The sequence below is a fragment of the Cynoglossus semilaevis genome, chromosome 7 (assembly GCF_000523025.1).
Source record: "Cynoglossus semilaevis isolate Cse_v1.0 chromosome 7, Cse_v1.0, whole genome shotgun sequence".
Classification (NCBI taxonomy): domain Eukaryota; kingdom Metazoa; phylum Chordata; class Actinopteri; order Pleuronectiformes; family Cynoglossidae; genus Cynoglossus; species Cynoglossus semilaevis.
In genome coordinates this window covers 11,542,121-11,556,772 of record NC_024313.1, presented here as the reverse complement: position 1 = coordinate 11,556,772, position 14,652 = coordinate 11,542,121, and the positions used below count along the sequence as shown (strand labels likewise).

Here is a 14,652-nt window from a genome sequence, read left to right as displayed (position 1 = left end):
ATTTTCTGACTGTTTAACGGGACGTAACTAGAACATTTGGACCAAAACATGAATTCACAGTTGAGTCTGGGCCACATGTAGTCCACGGGCCACTGTTTGAATTGGCAGGGAGCGCAGGTTTGTAGAAGATTACAGTCACGGCGACTTGTTTTTTCAAACCATGATTTAAAATTATTAAAAAATTATTAACTAAGATATTTAATCACGATTAATTATCGTTCGTTTTAGCAAATTACGGATTTGACAAATATGTTTGGCTAATATAAACGTTTGTTTATTGTCATAGCAACAGCCCAAACCAAGGACAAATCTATTGAAGGCTACATTCCCCAGAATAACCCCTCAGGTACCGTACCGTACCGTACTGTGTGGCACTGTTGGGACGTCAGGTTATGGAGGGGAAAATTCCCAGTTAACACTTAGAGGTTTGTTAGAGCCGGTTGTTTCAGGCTGGAGCCGCGGTTTAGCACTTTTTATTTTATATGTGCACATTTGATTGGAGTTTATGTGAAAAAGTAAAACCGTGTAGGGCGTAGTAAAAAGAGGGCTTATATTTTGGTATTAAGTAACTCATGACTTTTCATTACTGCAGTGGTAACGTACCATCTGGCAGGAGTTTACAGCTGACTTTGTCATTCAACAGAAAAGCTCCTATCAGTTTATTTTTTATTTTAACCTCACCGATGTATCGCTCGTTAGCTGCTGCCCACTGTCTACAATGGGGTCAAAAGGTCAAGTTATTATCACATTAACTTTAGCAGCCCTAATAACTTTAATACTTTCTGCCATTTGTTACTTTCTCAACACTTGTTGGATGTTTTTGGTGTTTGCAAATGTTTAAACATTGTTTATTTAGTTTCTATGTTTTTTTCTTCTTTTTTTTTTTAAACATTTGCTTCCTACAAATCTCATCTTGTTGACTCTCTGGCACTATTTTGCTTTTTTTTTTTGTCTCATTGTTGAATGCCTAACTTTTAAAAGTGGGTGTTTTGGATATTTTGCAAAAGACAAAAACATTTGTTGTGCAGTTAAAACGCAGTTAAATGTTCTAATTGTAGTCTGGAGGTTTTTTTTTTTTTAAAAATCTGCCAAAAGTCCGACACATTACAGAGTTAATTTATTATTATTATTATTAATTTAATTGTCCTCCAATGTTAATTAACATTTCACATAGTAGTCTGCTGACGTTGATACTGTGTAGGGAGTGGATCCTAAAGACGCACCCTTGATAGACACACATTACAGGCAGAAGAAAAAAATAATAATAAAAGGGGTTTTTTTTTGGCCTAAATCATGTTTCCAAAACTGATAAAAGGTTTTTTTTTTTTTTTTTTGGCCTAAATCATGTTTCCAATAAGCAGCAGCAGCAGCTCGTCTCAGTATCATGGTCACAGCACTAACAGACTCCAATGATGGGCAATGGTTGCATGTGAAGCTGACACTTATCTCGGTGTAATATCACTCCCGGCCTGAGGCTCCAGATTTGTTACAAAAGTCACATTCATTCTCACATTTAGCTAATTTGCTGCTGAGTTATTTTCTCAATTTGTCTCGCAAATGACATCAAATTTGTCCCACATTTTGGGGGATGATGAGGGGGGCGGGTGGGGAGGGTTTATGGGTTGTTTTGAAATCAGCTCCTATTTGCCGCATCTGCATGCACCCAGGAGGAGACAGATGCCGCCTTGTTTGCAAAGAGCCTCGAACCCGCCCATAGATGTGTTCCTTTCCCCCCAGGCCGGGAAAAGAAAATGACGAGGCCGTGTGCAGAATCTGGAAATAATCCACTCTAATGATATAGAAAAGCAGCGTCTTAGCAAATCCGCAGGGAGGGAGTGGTCTGATCTCAGTTGGCACGAGGGTTTCTGTTGACGTGTTTGAGCTCTGAGATCCAGACTGGTAAAGTTTCTGAGATAATTAGGTTGAATTTCAGGAAACAGATACACAGCACTGTGAGCTCAGTGTGTGTGTGTGTGTGTGTGTGTGATGCATCATGTGTTAATGAATGTGTATAATGTGAGCACAAATGCTCATGAAAAGACAATCCAGAGATTAGCTGTCTAATTTGCCCCATCTTTCATTGATTGCTGTTGGTCCAATTGTTGTAATTGTTGTGTTGGATCTTCACTCAGAGGCTCTGACTCGGGTTGGTCCCTGCCTCGGGACCAACACAGACTGGAATAATGAAACAGAAGGAAAAGAATTGAGGTCAGCCTCCGCAGCGCCTCCTCTTTTATTTACCATCGGACAGAAAGCCGAATGTGTTGGTGTTGTGTCGTCCTGTGAAGGCCAAATTAATTCTAAGCAGATGAGAGCAGGAGACTCGGTACTCTGAGGGATAAACTTCAGGCCGAGCCGGAGACGAAAAAGACGGAGGAAAAATGTGGGATAGGCCTGAAACGTGGAGACTGTTTCAGTGTTGATTGTCTTCATGTGGGCAGTTTAGAAGAAGCCGAGCCAGAGTGAACCTCCAGAGTGAGCTGTGGGAATAAGTTGAAGGATGAAGAAGCAGATAGAGAAAGAGGGGAAAGTAGAGTAATGGAAAAAAAGTTTGCAATGAGAGAGAAGAAGAGTCCAGCACTTTGGGAGATGTGAGCACTCACAGTGGGTGGAGAAAAAAGGAGAAGCTGTCTGCAGCGAGTGTCGAGATTCAGGACGAATCTTCAAGGCTGCAACTTTTTAGAAGTCTAATAAAAGCAGACTGACTCCCGACCAGACTGGAAATAAAATTATAAAAAAGAGGTGGAGAGATCAAGCATTGGATTTTTTTTATTTCCAACCAGACCTCATTTGCAGCCTTCTGCAGGACGTTTGACCAGTGTGTTTGTGACGACATGTTTGATATTCACGATGCAGAATTATTCGTAAGTATCCAGCAACGTGCATATACGGGATTGGTGTTGTTTTTTTTTTCCTTCCCTCAGCTTTTTCCCCAACCTGGCACTTATAATGCAAAGCTTTGCCACATGGGGTGTTGTTGTGGAGAAATGAGACGTAAGAGTGAGAAGAATCTCAGCTCACAGTAAACACTAATCCTGTTCGGGCAGTAATGAAAGAAGAATCCCGCTGTGACTCCTCCGGCTGCTTCTACACACCTCCAATATTAACATCTGGTTCTTGGAGTCAGCAGTGTTGGGCAGCGATAGCTGTAGAAGGAAATATGTTGAGGTATATGGGGTAAAATATCTGTAGATATAGAATTGTTTTATTTATCTGGTCTTCAAAACTCATGTTGATACGTCTGATAAGCTCACGTTTTTTTTCTATTTTTTTTTTTTATCTTCAAATCACCTTTCTCAGGTTTGTGACCTGATGGTGAGGGTTATTCATTTTTCATCAGGCAGTTATTTATTAATGGCAATAAATGAATGGATGAAGTTGAAGTTTGGATCGTGGATGGCTCAGGATAGAAACCTCGCTGCATTAATTGACTGAAGAAGAAGAAAAAAAAACTTACACCACAACAATAAAAAAAAAAAAAATTACCACAGTGTAACCCAGTAAACCAACCTTAGTAATTTATTTATCAGAGTGAAGGGTAAAACCATGGTTTACTACTGTGACTTGCTGTGGAAATACAGGAGCTGTCCCTGGTGCTGATCCGAGTTTCTTATGGACAAATACTGATAGAATTAAATTGATTACCATTAAAATTAGCTTTTCTTTCATCTTGTTTAAACGACAGAGTATTTCCTGGACAATAAAGTAAATAGATTTTTCTTTGAGGCCAGTTGATGGCGCTACTGCTGTGAAGAAAAGGTACAACTTAAAATATCTTAGTCTTCAGAAGTTTTAGGTTTCAGATATAGGCAGTGGCAAAACAAACAAACAAACAAAAAGGCTGCTGTTTTGGTAACAAACAGAGAGTTTAGAGGTGGGCGGCATATGTGGAGCGAAAGATCACGACGCCTTCATCTGAGGCAGACTAATTAAAAAGAAGAGCTGCCAGGCCTGTTAAATCAATGTGAGTTCATAAAAAACATCTTTAATTTCTTTAAGTGATTATAGAATCATCATTTTTGTGTTTAATTTTAGCCTCCGCTCAGGCGTGAATGTTAAAATTAATCGTTTGGCCAAAATAGAATCTATTTTTGTGTAACGACTGTTTTCAGCCTCCTAAGCTCTGGTTGCCGTAGCAACCGTGCCAGTTTTGGTGCCATGCTGCCTCTCTGTGCAGGGGTGGAGGCCCAGCCGCTGTGATAACTCACACAGGTGTCAGAGACGCAGCACAGAGGGAGCGGGTTAGTTGTTGTTTGTCACAAAGTTGTCATTTGAAGTTGGACTGATGGTCGACGGAGGAGCAGCCGGGACAAAGGCCCAGAGCATTCGTCCAGCGTTAGCTTCCGAGTCTTGATAGACACATGATCAATGTGCTCGTCGTGATCATTTGATGTCGGCGTCCTGTATTTATAACCCGCTCTGTGATGACATTTTTTTTTCATTTTCTGTGCGCAGCGGTGGGCGGAGACGCTACACCTACGGCACAGGTCACCTTTCCACCTCGTCTCAGTGCTGAATAAGAATCTACTGCCCTGCATGTCACGTCAATCACTGAGCAGCTGTCACGGTGTTGGATGGTGGGTGTGCGGTGGACGTGTTTACGTGTGGTCCTCCTGAGGTCGAGTCATCTGAGAACTCCTTCAACTTCCTCGAGGATTTCTTCACTTTGAGTGATTTCTTCCTAAAACATAACATCCCTTTTAAAGAGAACATTAAACTGCCTCAGGCTGACTGATGTACTGCCCCCCCCCCCCCTCTGCCCCCGCGGCCGACACGGCACTGATGTGCAGCTGAATTTGCGGCTCTTGACTTGGAAGGTCTTACACTGGTTCTTTGGGTCAAGTGGCAGCATCTGCTCAGTGGAAAAAAAAATCTATAGTACAGTCAGAAAAGTTGGGCAACAGAAACAGACACTGTCAAATTTTCATCATCGTCGTCATCGTCAGGCTGTTTCTCTGCCCTGCGTCCAGGCCGCGGGGTCAGCATCCAGTGAAGTCCGGACACCTGTCTCTGGGGGGATCCTGAGGCGTACCCAGGACGGCCTCGTCGATCCAGAGAGCCCGCCTCGGGGTCTCCTTCCACGTGGACCTAAACCAAATCTCCAGGGAGACGTCCTGACCAGACGTTCTGTCCACCTCAGCTGGCTCCTGTGGCTATGGAGAAGCAGCAGCTGACTATTCTGTCTGGCACTGGCAATGCTTTCTGTTTTCACACCGACTGCTTGACCACCTGCTTGAGACCCCACTCCTCACTCCTGTTATTTGCTCTGAAATTGTTCTGTCCCCCCTGGGAGCAAATAATGCATATTTATGGGGCATGAAAAACATTACCCTGAGCCGAAAGCGTCTCTTCAGGGAACAATCGACGTTTGAATGCATTCAGTGAAGAAGCAAATGTGAACAAATCCTAATTGTGTGGAAAAGTGAAGCAACAGAAGTCGAACAGATTCCTTTCTCTGCCGGAGCTGTTTCTCCCTCTCGGCTACGTCCTCGTACCTCCTTATTTCTGTCTGCCAGTGCAGGCTGGTCGTAGTGATTCAACGATGGAGCCGTGAGGATCAGCTCAGAATCTGGACCCACAGTTCAGTTCATCTGATGCCAGGACGTGGCTCAATCTGGGTTCCAGGTTCTTGTTCGACATCTACTCAGCGATGACTCACCGGGGGGGGGTCGGGGGGTTCGACTTCTTTGGTAAATGAGTCCGGCGACACGACGGCCCATCTTGACATATTTACAGCTTCATCCTCCACTGAGTTTGCATAAGCTAACAGCACATTCTAACACAGTGTGCTGAGCCATGGTGATGGGGGGGGGCAGGAATGTGTTAGTGGGGGAGGGGTTCAACTGTGTGTGGGTGTGCGTGTGTATTAACACTACGATCCTGCTGATACGGTCCCTTGATGAGTCGGTGAATGGTTAATAACATCAAACAAACCTGGAGGATTTGACCAGTCCTGTTCTGACCAGTCCTGTTCTGACCAGTCCTGTTCTGACCGCTGGTTTCTCTGCCTTAGAATGATGACGAGTCACTGTGTGTGTCCAACTGTTCTCTAAGGAAGGACGTGAAGACGGCTTGGTGTAACCATAGCGACAGCAAGCAGTGAGACAGAAATGGCTGCAGGAAAACAAACTGCAACATATGTTTCAGCCACAGTGGGAGAAGAAGAAGAAGAAGAAAAAAGAAGAAGAAGAAGAAGAAGCTCCAGAGGTAGGTTAAGATCCAAGAATGAACCTGGATTTTTTACTAGTGAGATTTAGTTACTTCACTACTGAAGTTGAACGTCTTCCCGTGTTCTTACAGATGCCGACCTAGGTCTAGTGCCTCAAGTGTTGACATAATGTAACTGGTGATCATTTAGCGCCGTCCCTACATAAACAGTCAAGTCAGTTATGTAACAGTTGGAGGGTGATGGGGGGGGGGGGCACATAAACCCTATTTGAGGGCCACTATTTGCCCCTGGGCCAGACCTTTGATTCTCTTTCTGATGTAAAGGTCTAAAACGTTGCTGTGTTTCTCTGTGACTTTCTCGTCGTTGTCTTTTCAGCCCCTACAGTCAACGCTCTGGTGTCTCTGATCTCCTTTAATGACTTTGTTGTAGTTACTTTTCCTACAGTTAAACTCCTTCCTCCCTGTGCGTTGGTGTATTTCAGGGGGTGGTTTATCATTACTCTGGTTTCTGCCCTCTTTGTCGTACATTCTGTGTCAGCAGGAGGGTTGAGGGGGTGTGGTGGTGGTGGGGGGGTCTCCAGTCCTGCTGTTTAACAGGCTGAGGTCTGCGTGGCCTTTGTTACATCTGCGCTTGTCACGCTGACTGTTATCATTAAGGCCGAGCAGATAGCAGAGAGGAAGACGAGTGTGGTGGTTGAATGAATCCACAGATGTGTGTGTCTGTGTTTGGCTTTGAAAACAGTTTGGTTTGGCTTCGTTCTGCGTCGTGCAGTTTTCAGAGCTTGAAGTCGTGATAAGCAGGATTTATCTGAGTGCACGTTTATCCTCAGTGGGAAGAAGACGACTCGAATGTTCACCTAATTGTCTGTTTGTTCGGGCTCAGCTAGTAGTTTGGGTAACACACAGGTTTCCTACAGCGAACCCTGCCGACGACACGACAACGTCCTGTCGCTATTCTTGTCCGGGGAACGCTCTCTCTCTCTGTGTTTCAGACTGGAGATCTTCCAGCGACTGAATGGTGTTTTAATAAAGTTGTTCACACTGTGACAGCAGATGGCGTCCTGTGGAGTTCCCTCCTAATGTGGATTGGATAATACGTTGGGATTGCCAGGGTCTCACAGGGAGGGTGGTGAAAACACATTGTTTCAAAGTTAAAATGGCACTGCTGCACTTTTGTTTTATGAGTCTGTGAGTTTATTTTTGTTATAGGAAGGGGGGGGTCTAAAAATTCTATTTCATGACCGTCGGATTTTTACAAAGTAAAAATATGCTCTTAGCGTTTTAAGAAATGTAATTTACCAGGTCATATTTTAAAGTAAATTTGTGGGAACTTGGATTTTAAATGTCAAAGCAATTATTTTCTTTTCTTCCTTTTCACGGTTGTGACTTTCTTTGTCTCATTAAAAATGTTCTCACCTCAAATTTCACACAGCCAATATGTATTACCAGTTACATCCAGCAGAGGGCGTTTTAAGTGCCGCAGGTCTCCAACCTCCGTCAATTAGTCAAGTTGGTTTTATGTGTTATTGATTTAGACATCTATATTCAAATTGTAAATATTCACACAATGTCCCCACAGATATAGCTATACCTGAACCACATTCACACACATACACACATACACACACCACTCAAGCCTCAACACAAACCAACCATTTTTCCCAACCGTTCACTGCCGGCTGCTACACTTTCCATCTCCAGCATCAGAACAGTCACTCAGGCTCCTCTTCACCACAAAGGCTGCAGATTTGTGACACTCTCCACCACCTGGATTCAATTTGAATCCTCTCTTGACATGCAGAGAATCTAAACTCTGCCGCGCCGGCTGCAGTACGGAGTCTGTGCACAAACACTTGACCTGGCACGCTGGTTTAGGAGCTTTTTTTTAAACGGCGTTCAGCTGCTGATGGCTCCTGCACTGGTGCTGCTTTTCTTCTCCGCTCATTAAGTCTAAATGTCAGGCACTGGCACAGATGGAAGGAGCTGTAGTCATTTAACCTTCCTTATGACAGTCAGCGCAGGTTCTGCCATCAGCCATTCAGCGGGACGAGTACAGTGAGTATGTAGTGAGCAGATGTCTGGTCCACCGCCTGCACGGAGCTTTTTAAAGTCACTCATCATGACCGTGAAATCTCTCCATTTACTTCCAGACTCTGACAGTGGCTGACCTGGAGGTGAGACGGAGCAGCGTACCAGATGCCACGCTGCACATTTAGCCTGCGGTGCAACAACTGCCACGTGACCCTGCAGTCCTTTGTGGGAAATGAAGGTATGAATCACACGCCAGAAATGAAATAGGAAGTGTAAGAAGAAAAAAAAATGAAATGAACCAAAGTCTGGAACTAGCAATAACTCAGTGGCAGTAACGAGACTTATGACTGAGTGGAGGAATGTCTGGCAGCACGGACCATTGATTCACGCATGTTCCCTGAAAAGAATGAAAAGGTTTAATTTAAAATTCAGTTCATAGAGACGTTGGATGTTGGTCATTTATTGTCCAGTTTCTTGGAGAAATTATCGAGGGTTAATTTAAAAGTTTTGGAGAGATCGTTCTCCACAGGCTACAGTTCACCTGACAGTTGTGTCAGATTCAGATTGTCTTTGGTGAAACAAAAACTTGTGAAAAAAAGTGGGTGTAAATAACAACGGTCTTTGGTGAAACAAAAACTCGTGAAAAAAAGTGGGTGTAAATAACAACGTGTGTATCAGTGGTTCGTCATTCAGTGGTTGAAATAAAATACCCGTTTGAAAATACTTTTTTTTTTATCATCCTACATTATAGTCATCAGTGAGGCTGAGCTGTCCATGGCTACATTATGGTCATCAGTGAGGCTGAGCTGTCCATGGTCCTGATTTCATTTCTCTTTTTTTTCTCTGTTTTTAAGAACTTGTCAGCCTAATTGTTGAGCTTTTAAAATTAGATTTTAAATATAAAATCTGAAATAATATTCTTAATCATTATGGGTCTAGTCACGTGTCGACCACGTGGTGTCAGTAACGCTCTCTTTCTGTACAATCCTGCCTCACTCACCTGCCTTTAACACATGGTGAGTGTTCACCTGCAGCCAGTCCTGACACACACACATGCTCAGTCTTGCAGTCCACATGCCACCCAGCCCACACACACACACACACACATGACCTGTATTTACACCTGCGTCGTTCTGTTATATATTTAAGTCTCTTTGTCCGTCGACAGGAAACTCCAGTTTGTAAATCTTTTCTTTCTCCCGCACCAAGAGTCGAAGGAGAAAATTGATGTTTCCACCTTTAGGGGAAACAGAAGCTGCTGGACTTCTGCTGACTCATTTAGTGAGTTACAGTCAATTAGGTAAATCCTAACTGAGCCTTTTAAAATACTTAAGTCACCGAATAACAGAGTGAAACTTATGGACGTGGGCAGCAGTGAATCAGCAGCTGGGGTCGGCTGTGGTGTGAAAAGACTGATTTGTCTGTGGAAGGACCTGGGGTTTTAAATGGAAACACACGTTTGGGGGGTTTTGAGGCTGGTGTTAGGAAGTTGTGGACAGACTTTAGAAGGTGAAGAGGTTTTGGTCATATGTGAAAAATCTGTTGTTTTTCTCAAATGACCAAATCTGTCTCACACACACAAACATGGCAGAAAACCCAGAGATCCAGAGATTCTGTTGTTTTCGTCTCTTCTGTGCAGGGCAGAGAACCCAGAGATTCTGTTGTTTTCGTCTCTTCTCCTGAGAGTCACTGCAGCATTTCACCAAACTGAACCTTAAAATACTCCAGCAGCTGCCGACAACGACAGCCAAGATCACCGAGACAGTGGGATGTTCCATGAGACGATACTCAGTATGAATATTACGTCATTGATTCAGCTCAGGGCTCCTCAAAATCTGGACCGAGGTCTGCATCTGGACCGCACGCCAGGACGGTTCGGACCATGCACCTAGCCTGTATCTGGTGTGGTTAGCGTACTTCAGTAAGTTAGCGTTAATGTCATTATGTCGCTGACCTCTGAACCTAAATGATCAGAAGACCTGGACCTTTATGAAGTCCTGATTTAGCTGATTGACAGCCGCTGGTCGACCACTTTATTAGTCATATGTTCCAAGTACTTTGTAGATATTTTGTTGTACTGTAGATATAGGTGATTGGACTATGTAGTTATGGTTCAAACATGGACTTGATGATAGTGGGGGCTGTGGTTGGTGAAGATGGTGATGGTTGAAAACTGCAGGATTAGCTGTCCTCCACTGACAAGGAGCTACAGTGACACCTGGTGGCTGCTGGCGTCATCGGACCAGCGTGAAGCTTCCTGTAATCACAGTAATTCTCTTTATTTCACTCACAGTAAAAATTTCTTTCTTTCTTTTTTTTTTTTTGGCTCAGTGACTTTAACTATCAGACACATTTCCATGTTCCCAGAGGCGTCAGTGACGAGATGACAGGGAGCAGCGAATGGGTCGGTGATTACAGAACAGACATAGTCGGTGAAATAATGGTGGAGAGTTGGTTCCAAACACACGCTGTCGAGCACAGCAGGTGATGGTGAACATCCATTTACACGCTGCTGTGTCCTCTTTTATTTAACGGCCGTTAATGCGGATTTCAAGAGTTGTCTACAGAACAAACGTGATACGATGCTGCCATCTAGTGTTCAAAAAATATAAAAATATAAAGGTTAAATTACTGTACAATGATTGTCAGTCCTTCTTGTAAAAGTCACAGTCCAGGGGCAGTGGTTTGTTCATACTGTTGGTCGTGACGTTGGAAGTGGAACAGACGTAGTTGATTCAGTGACGTCACATTTCTTAGTTTTTTCTTCGCCTGCTTCGCTCACCTATCTTATTTATTTTGCTATGTTTCTCATATTTCATTTTCCGTTTTAGTTTTCAGTTAAATTAGGTTAATGTTCAGTCGAAACGCTGCAGTGGCATCTGATGGTTTATTAGTTGAACTGGAGGATGAACTGCGACACTAATCAGCAGCTAATTAATTCTCTCACTGCGTCATGTGACTTTCATAGAAAACCTGTTTCTCGTGACTCTGATTACTGTCCAGTAACGGCTTTCATGTGACGTGGGAACAGGCCACTTCAACAGGAAGTTTAAAATTCCAGGGAATGTTCTGAACAAACGATTCAAACACATGCAGTCACACGGAGAGACCTTTTTCAGATTCTGATATCAACCGATACTGATTCTGATAGAAAATAGAATAATAAAATTAATTTATATTAATTAATTTAATGAACAGCCGTTTATCCCCAAAGCTATTTTCAGGTCACACATCATTTGGCGAAACCCAGTCATTGTGTTATCAGGTTTTCATTATCGGAGGAAAAACCGATATCGATCCTTACAGATATTATATTATCGTACATCTCTAGTTAAGGATGTACATTTATTTGTTCATTGGGGTTTTTTTTTTTTTTTTTTTGCAATGATAATTGTTGGTAGACATTTTCCGAACCAACAGAAACAGGGAAGTCAGTGTTGTTTGCTGTCTTAACACCGCATTGAAACTTAACGTCTGTCTGTCTCCATCGTCAACAACTAAAGTGGTCGTGACATAAATGTGTTCGGCTCCTCCTGAAAAAGCAGCTGCCGACGGAAGAAGCTAAAGATCAGGCACCTGTTTGGAGGTGAGGCAGCCTGTTCCTCTTACGGCCTCTTTAGTGTTTACTGCTGATTTAATTTAAGTAGTGGAGCAGTTTGTGACGCTCCGTCATCAAGGGCTGGGCTGATGGGTTCACCAGCTGTGAACTGGCGGCGCTGACTGCTGCTGTCACTGTGGGCCCGTCAGTTAGGCTTTGAAATAAAAAAAGAAAAAATGAATGTGGTTATATTAAGACAAAATAAATAACAAAATAAAGAGTATGGTTTTGAGCCTTGAACTTTACTTCAAATTATACCATAAAACAAACACACAAAAAATAATAAAATACATTTTCTGTTTATTTTTTTAATATCTCTTTGATCCACTGATCCTGGATCATCCCAGTCTGGATTATGGTTCCTGTTTGTCTGGGTCACATGTTCTGCTCTAGGTCTGGGATCAGCAGAGACAGTAAAGGTCAGCTGTGAGGGTCAGGACGATGATGATGATGATCATGATGATGGTCATGATGTTGATGAAGTCAGGAAGTAACTCAGTGTCAAATCCTGTGTGCAGCAGGAAGTGTGTAGGAGGGGGAGGAGTCAGAGCAGACCTCAGATTATTAGTAATCTACTGATGTTATTCTGATGAACTTCTCTTCATCCACTAACTTCTAGTGTTTGGTGTTTGTGTTCAGTTAACTGTCCAGGGATCCATCCACTCTCTCCTCCCTGCACTGCTTCATTTACACCACACGAGGGCGCTGCTGCCAAAGCGTTCGTGACCATGCTGTCTTTAAGTGATCCAAATGTAGGTGGGGGTTGTTATTGTGATTCAGCTCCTCTCTCCTCAGGAGTGAGCCTCCTCTCACAGGCAGCCTGGATGTTGTTCAAAGACGGATCATGATGTAACAGAGGAATGAAAAGCCTTTCGGCCGGAATCAGTCCGACTCCGTGGCTAATTTCACTAGTGAATATGTGTGAGGACAGGACAGCAGCTCTAGGTTGTGGCTCACAGAGGGCGGTACAGTAAATTACAACTTCAAGGACGACAAATGACCACCTGGAAAACCTATTTACAGCAGCACAACAGTCATTTAGCACCAATTGCAAACTCAATTGTCCTCGGCTTCTCTTTACCGCTGCATGGAAACGTACTTGACCCCAGACTGAGGTCAGCAACTAATGAAGACGGAATATACATGTAATAACAGCTAATGCTATAGTACAGCTCTAATAGAGACCAGTCTGAGGTCCAGTCCTGGGGCTAACGGTGGCTACAGTAACGGTGGCTACAGTAACTGTGGCTACAGTAACTGTGCTGACCTAAGGCTAACGGTGGGACTTTTGTTACCATTTGGGCAAACTTTTAGATATTTTTGACTATCCTTCAGCTTTTTAGCTACATGTGAAGGTAGTCTAGACTAATATCTTTGAACACTTTACTCTTATTGGCCGGCAAGTGCTTTTTTTTTTTTGCTGACTTTGGATATTTTTTGGTCGTCTGAACTCGTCTTAACTTTTTTAATATACTCCTAATTTGCTTATGGTGACATTTTGTAATTTCTCGAACATATTTTAGCAAATGCAGGTTTTACAATTGCTACTAAGTTGTTGAGTAGAGGTGAAATGAGAGAAACCAATCACCATCTTGTCATGTGACCCATGTGACCGGTCCATATGAGCAGCCTTCACAGCAGCAGCAGCACGACTAATGGCTGAAGCCCCTTTAACTTTAACCCAAGGAGAGAATGTAATTTTACAGCTACAGATAATCACGTCAGGAGCGCCCTGGTGTAGAGTTGGTGAATTACATCATATTATTACTATAGGAACTGACAGGAACATTTTCAGATATGCTTTAATTATGCTGGGAGCAGAGAGTCTCTGCTTTCAGATTACTTTTGAAATTAGCCTCGCCGGGGAGACACGGGCCTGACGTCCAGTCGTCCTTTTATACAATTCCACGCTGTACTTATGATTAGAATGGTTCTCAACACACCAGCAGATTAACAACAGAACGCACACAAACACAGAACACGTTCTCTACCACACTACGTGAGTATGTAACCTTGATAGGACTCCTTTTAAATGTGATGAGATTCTTGAAGAACCAAGCCATCAGGAAAATAAAATTCAGTTTGTAGAGCTCAGATCACTGGAGATGATTTATTTATATAGTTTTTATCTGATTGCATCCCCACCCCGACATCGCAGCACCACGGTCAGCGGTACTTACTCCTCGTCAGAGCGTCTCAGAGATCAAGTCTGAAGATTTTTCAAAATGGTCCAGAACAAATGCATGGACCTTTTTAACCATGATTTAAATGTCATAAAGTCGTAGAAATGTTTTTTTAAGTAATTGTGTGATTAAATGTGTTCATGTAAAATGCCTTTGGTCAGGTCTCAAATGACCTTTTTGGTTCTAGGTTTCACCATATTTGGTATCGGGATAAATCGGCACAGAAATGATTCTTCAGCCTGACAGGAAGTGGTCCATTTTTGTTGATCCGTGTCTGTGAGTGATTCTTACACAGACTTTATTTTAATCAGTATGGTCTCAACTACGCCGCTCTTTTACAATTCTCAACTAATCACGTACAGTGATGTCCTGTCTGGATAATGTTACGTAATACTTGAAATTATATTTTAGGCACATATCGCAAAAGGCACCATCTAACTGTCTGGGCATCAGTCGAAACTGAAGTAATTTATTATTATTTTTAATAAAAATAACTTGGATAGATGGAAGTACTTGTAGAGTACATGAGTGAAGATACACAGTAGATATACATTATATATATATATATATATTTAGGGTCTGTTGTGTAAAGAATGAAATATCTAGATGAGTAAAAGTACAGTAAAAAGAAGAGCAGAGTTGATGTCACATAAATGTCACAGCTCTTCTTTA

At 42.7% G+C, this 14,652-nt stretch overlaps 1 long non-coding RNA gene across 1 annotated transcript in view; it reads left to right on the top strand.

Annotated features, from left to right (window-relative positions):
* LOC103381163 (uncharacterized) overlaps window positions 1-14,652 on the top strand; it is a 69,797-nt gene that overhangs the window by 5,398 nt on the left and 49,747 nt on the right. The window contains exon 6 of the long non-coding RNA XR_521756.3: window positions 8,319-8,437. This is a non-coding gene — a long non-coding RNA (uncharacterized LOC103381163). The remainder of the gene's footprint in view (window positions 1-8,318; window positions 8,438-14,652) is intronic.